The sequence below is a fragment of the Bos indicus genome, chromosome 15, assembly GCF_029378745.1.
Source record: "Bos indicus isolate NIAB-ARS_2022 breed Sahiwal x Tharparkar chromosome 15, NIAB-ARS_B.indTharparkar_mat_pri_1.0, whole genome shotgun sequence".
NCBI classification, from domain to species: Eukaryota; Metazoa; Chordata; class Mammalia; order Artiodactyla; family Bovidae; genus Bos; species Bos indicus.
The window spans coordinates 76044806-76050436 of record NC_091774.1 but is presented as its reverse complement, the minus strand read 5'-3'; the positions used below and the strand labels follow the sequence as shown (position 1 = coordinate 76050436).

General features: G+C 49.8%; 1 long non-coding RNA gene across 2 annotated transcripts; it reads left to right on the top strand.

Annotated features, from left to right (window-relative positions):
* The first annotated feature begins 1075 nt into the window (after positions 1–1075).
* On the top strand, positions 1076–5010 carry LOC139187368 (uncharacterized). Of its 2 annotated transcripts, none has more exons than XR_011570931.1 (3): positions 1076–1843; positions 2976–3126; positions 3848–5010. It is a non-coding gene; the product is annotated as an uncharacterized lncRNA (long non-coding RNA). The 2 variants fall into 2 exon arrangements; XR_011570930.1 differs by having other exon boundaries at positions 3806–5010.
* Positions 5011–5631: the final 621 nt, after the last annotated feature.

The window sequence follows — 5631 nt, the reverse complement described above, 5'->3', positions numbered from 1 at the left end:
GGCCTCCCTGTCTATTACCAACTCCTGGAGTTTACTCAAACTCATGTCCATTGAATTGGTGATGCCATCCAACCATCTCATCCTCTGTTGTCTCCTTCTCCTCCTGCCTTCAATCTTTCTTAGCATCAGGGTCTTTTATTGAAGAAATGAGTCAGTTCTTTGCATCAGGTGGCCAAAGTATTGGAATTTCAGCTTCAGCATCAGTCTTTCCAATGAATATTTAGGACTGAGTTCCTTTAGGATGGACTGGTTGGACCTCCTTGCAGTCCAAGGGACTCTCAAGAGTCTTCTCCAACACCACAGGACCAGAATGAGCTACTGGAATTTCCCCATGTACCCCACCCACCTCTGGGCCTTATCTCATGCTGTTCCCTCTGCCTGTACTGGGAACTCTCCACACCTTCCTTCCCCTCTTCCAGAAGACGCCCTGCCCTTTTAGAGGTACACTCTGAACCTGGCCTGCCTACCCCTCTGAGCCCAGCTCAGTCCACTTCTCCCCTCGCTCACTCCGCCTCGGCCACACTGGCCTCCCTCTGCTCCTCACATAAAGCCAAGTCCTTTCTTGCTCCAGGACTCTTGTCCTTGCTGTCCCCTTGGCCTGGAAGGCCCTTTTGCTGTCCTTGCTCCTCCTCGTCATTCAGGTCACAGCTCCAATGTCACCACCTCTGGGGTGACACATGCCCTCTTTGCTCCTGCATGGCCGAGACGACTGAGTGGTCACCTGTCTTCCAGGAGTTGAAGCCTCAGGGAAACGGAGTCTGCATTCGTCTTGGTCGCGGTAACCCCAGCACCTGGAGGGAGACCTGGCACACAGTAGGTGCTCAATAAATCTTTGAGTAGCTGCAAGGAAGGGAGGGAGGGAAAGAGAGTACAGACGAAAGGAAAGAAGGAAGGGAGGGGGTAGTGGGAGAAGGGAAAATAAGAAAGGAGTGCCTAGTTCTCCTAGCTCTTGCTGTCTTGCAAGGTTGCACTTTAAAACTGACAAAACATCTTGTCCCTGGCGCAGAGTGTGGGCGGAAGCGGGGGTGGGGAGGGAGGGGAACCAAGGACAGGAAGGGACAGACATCTCTCTTTACCCTCCAACGGCAGGATCTGAGTGAGGTTCTTAACACTCAGAGCCTCTTTCCCCTCCCTTGTCCTGGGGGCAGGGGTACAATATAAAGACAGGCACCCCTAGATGTCAAGTTCACTGGGAAGGGCCAGAGGAGTGTCAGAGATTGGGCCTGACCAGAGGCTGAATTGGGGACAAGAAAGATTAGAGCTTGAAGAAGACAGGAGTCCTGGTGAGCAGGGGACAGGAGGGGAGGCGAATGTCCGCCCACAGCTCTGAAGCCGAGAGTGAGCAGCCTTACCGCTGCCTGATAAACACAGCCGTTACCCAGGCCGTAAATTAGAGTCAGGGTCCCAGATTAGCCCTGGAATTAAGTACTGTAAGAATCTGAGGAGAAAAAAAAACCACATAAAATTCAATTTAAAGATTAAACAGTTATGCTTTCCGGTGAAGCAGGCCTCCTGAGATGATTAAATCGCCCCGCATTTGGGCAGGAGCTCTCACCTGAAGGTCTCAAGCTGGCAGCAAGTTACGCAGTGGGTTGAAACAGGGTGCCCCTGGTCCCTAAGGCTTCAGGTCCTTGGGGAAGGACCAGCTATGCCTGCTTGTCCCCCACCCATCAGTCAAGCCCCACTCCAATCATCCCCTGCTCTTGGGTCACAAAGGAGAAACCAGGAGGAGAGGAGGGCTGCCAGGGAAGCCCATCCCCATCTTGGGGAGCTGAGAGTTTGCAGATTGCCGACGTGACCATGCACAGCACTGGGAGTATACAGATTGTGTCCAGGATGGAAGGTAAGACCCCAAAGGACCTCATGTCCACTCTTCTTTGGATGAGGAAAACAAGATCCAGAGAACAGAGGGATTCACCCAAGACTACTTAATTAAATGTCAGGAGCAAGACTCTGGGTCTCCTGACATTTGGGGTTCATTTCTTAGTAACGGCACACAAGCCATTCAAGCAAGGCAGTTACAGGCAAGTAACACCTGTCCCAGGACTTTGGTTGGAGTTGTCAGGAATAAGGCACTTTCTTTCTCCTGAGGTTGCCCAGCTGGTCAGATGTAACCCTAGATATTGTGAAACTCATCTTTGTCATTAACTAGACAGAGGCTACCTGAAGGTTAAGCCAAAGGGATGGAGAGAGATTTCAGATGATCTTCTTTAAGCACCTGGATCCAGCTATGCCTGAATGCAGTAACATGAAATGGTTTCAGTGACACAAGTCAAAACCTTCCAAGTCCGAGACCATTTGAATTGGGTTTCTGTCACATGTAACTGTAAGAGTCCTGACTCATTCAATTGTCCTCTTCTGGAGAAGAGAACCCAACCTTCTAAGAACAGCCTGTCAAACTTTGCAGGACTCGGCACAGCTGCTCCACATCAAAGTGTTTATGGGGCCCACGCTTGTTCTACCCAATCTTTGAGCCTCCAAGAGTGCCTCTGTCTAGAATGTGTTTTCCGCTTGTGTGCCTGGAAGACTCCTTTTCATTCCCCCAAATCCTCCCAGCAGTAACTACTTTTCTGATTTTTTTTCCCAGTCTTCTCCAGATGGATCATTTCTTCCCTTACTATATCAAGCATTTGGTGTATTTCTCTTATGCTTTGTCTCTTGGTTTGCAATCGTCATTTATTTATATATTTGCTTCCCCCAGAGGTAAGGAACCAGTTTTCAAATGCCCTGATATCTCCCAAGCTTAACACAGGTCCTGGTATGTAGGATGGAGCAGAACTGAACAGAACATGGGACAGAAAGGCACTAAACATATATAATTGGCTGATATCTTTCATAATTAGCCAACGGGAGTCCGTGTCTCCAAATTTCTCCTGAAGTCATCTGCCAAAACTGGCCAGGGAAGCCTTTTGGATAGATAAGCCTTTTGATACACTTCTACCAAGCCCTGACTTGGTTACGCGTTTTGGTTCCAGATTCTCATCCCTTGGGTTCTAAGCCTGGCTCTGTCACTTCCGGCCTGTGTGTCTGTAGAAAGGAGCCTTCACCTCTCTGGGCCCCAAGCTTCCGGGTTGGACAAAGTGCCACGGTGCTGTGTAAAGAGCTTGGAACGGCGTCCGGCACATGGTAAGCACCCAGTAAATCTTAGGTGTCATTACTCAACACAGAGGAAACGAAAATTAACAGGAACTTCAACGAGGACACTTTGTACTTTTCACTATCACTCTGTTTCATATTAAACGGTGTTTGTGGGAGCGTGTACCGTGCCACCCTGTTTAATTGGTTTAGAAGCACTTCTGAAAGCTCACCGCTGCCCCGAGCCCAGGCATGAGGTTTCAACGTGATTAACAAAGATGTCCGTGGTCATTTCATAAAATTGTCGAGCGTCAGGTACTTAGTGAGGAACATCATCACATCGTTTCTGTGGGAGAAGTAGATCAGATTTAGATCATTTCGGCTAATAAGCGCATTTTACAAGCCCAGGCTCTCCCAGGCCAGGTGGAAAAAACAGCTCAGAAATGGGAATTCACTGCAGACCTTGTTCACTCCCTGGCGTTGCTCACCAGAGTCGGCACAGAAGCTCACCTCCCACCGTTGTGAAGCTAGATGGAATTCTCAGCTCCCAGGAAATAGCGTGCTCCCACAGGGCTCTTTCTGACGATTGGAAGGCTAGCCCACATACGCGCCGAGTTTCCCTTATCACAGAGTATCAAGAAGGGTGGGAGGGCCAGGGAGAGCTCAGTTACTGAAAGCCTCCTGGGATCAGGCATTGTGCTTGAGGCCATTATCTCGTTAAATCCCACAGCATCCCTGGAAGAAAGGTACTGTGATTATACCCATTTTGCAGATGAGAAAACAAGGTCCAGAGAGGTGAACTGACTTGTCCAAAGTCACCCAGCATTCTAACATGGAATAGAAGCAGAGCTGTCTCACCGCAAGGCCGGTTTTCCTCCATACTTCATCCGCGTCCTGGGGTGTCGTGTCCGGGAGCCCTTCCCAGCCTGACTCTGAGCCCGTTTCTGCTTTGGCTCCCAGCCTGTGTCCTACTGACTCGTACTTTCAAGCTTGGCAGAAGATTCCGGCACAAGTTCTCTCTTGGGTAATATACAGATGACCACTTATGTAGTTTTTAAGCTATTGGAACCAGCTTCCAGGAGGGTCCACGCCATGGATACACCAGTTTCTAAGTAAGGGAAACCTGTGTCCTAGAGAAGAACAACTCACAATTCATATCCTACCGTGATTTATTCTCAGTTAATGACGACGGCAAGTGACCTCCATGACCACTGGCATGCTCCTCCAAGACTGACTTTAGGTGAACTTGGGACATAGAGTTCAGAGACGTGAGGGACCAAAGAGGGGCCTGGGTACCTTTGGATTGGCTGCATATTCGGGATTTGGCTCACCTTATGCAGAAGAGGGACTGTGCTGACGTCAAGATGTCAGAAGAGCCCCCGGGGACACTGAAGGTGTGGATGATGAAGCCACAGGCTGGCTCGGGCTCCACTGCCCCTCAGAAAGAGAGGAATTCAGCCCCCCTGTCCTAACGCTTCTACACTGACCTGCCGATGTCCAGAAGAGAGGGGACTCCTGGGCTGGCTTAATATCAATAATAACACCAGTGTCCTCTCTTTCTTCAACTTCCCTCTGGATGGTGAGGACTTTGAAGACCTTGAGGGGAGGCAAGCTACAGGATGGAGGGGGCCTGGGTCCCTAAATGACTGCAAGGAGCAGTGCTCTCTCTCCTCCACTGACCTGCTTTGAACTTATGGCATGAGTAATAAACTGACTCTTCTGGAATTAAAAGCCTGAGACTTGGGGTTGTTTGTTACAGCAATGATCCCACACTGACTGATACATTCTTCCTTCACAGACTCAGTCTTGAGCCTCTCTCTCAATTTCCTCTTCTCCCTGAACCTTGGGTTTTCCTATCTGTTTCCTGGCTTCTGACCTCTCCTCATCCTGGGGCAATTCTTCTCCTGCTACCCTGACACCTATGCTAGAGTCAGTGCTTCTCTCTGGTTCTTCAAGGCCTCCTGGGAAGTGACCAATCACCTGTAAGGAGCAAGGTCAGGAGGGAAAAAACAGACCACATCTCTGGATTGAGATGTGAGCCTACAACTCCAATCTGGGCTCTACTATAAACCTGCTGCATGACTGTGGATAAGTCATTTCCCCCTCTGAGTTTCCATTGCTTCATCTATGAAATGTGGAAGAAAGAAGTTTCACCTTTAACAGTGGCAGTCAAGTTGGATTCAACTGCTAAATCAGACAGACTCACAGGATCCCCAACGACAGTGCTCACTAACCTACAGTCGCTTACAGGGAGAGGACTCGTCAGGATGGACTTTACGGCTAGGCACCGGAGAGGCAGGTGAGGGTCTCCAGCACCCTCCCTCTGTAAGGGATGTAGAACACCTCCAGACTGGGGAGGAGCCTCATTAGGCATTTGTACATTTTGCTGGTCATGTCGGCATTTTTCCGCTACGTTACCAACCTCAACGGCAGAGCTGTCAGGGGTCTTGCCAAGGCCAGGTGCAAACCATCAGTCTCACTGCTTTCCATAAACAGTGCCGACAGGCTGGTCTGAGTTGCCCTGAAACTCCTCTGCCCCTGATGACAGAGCAACAC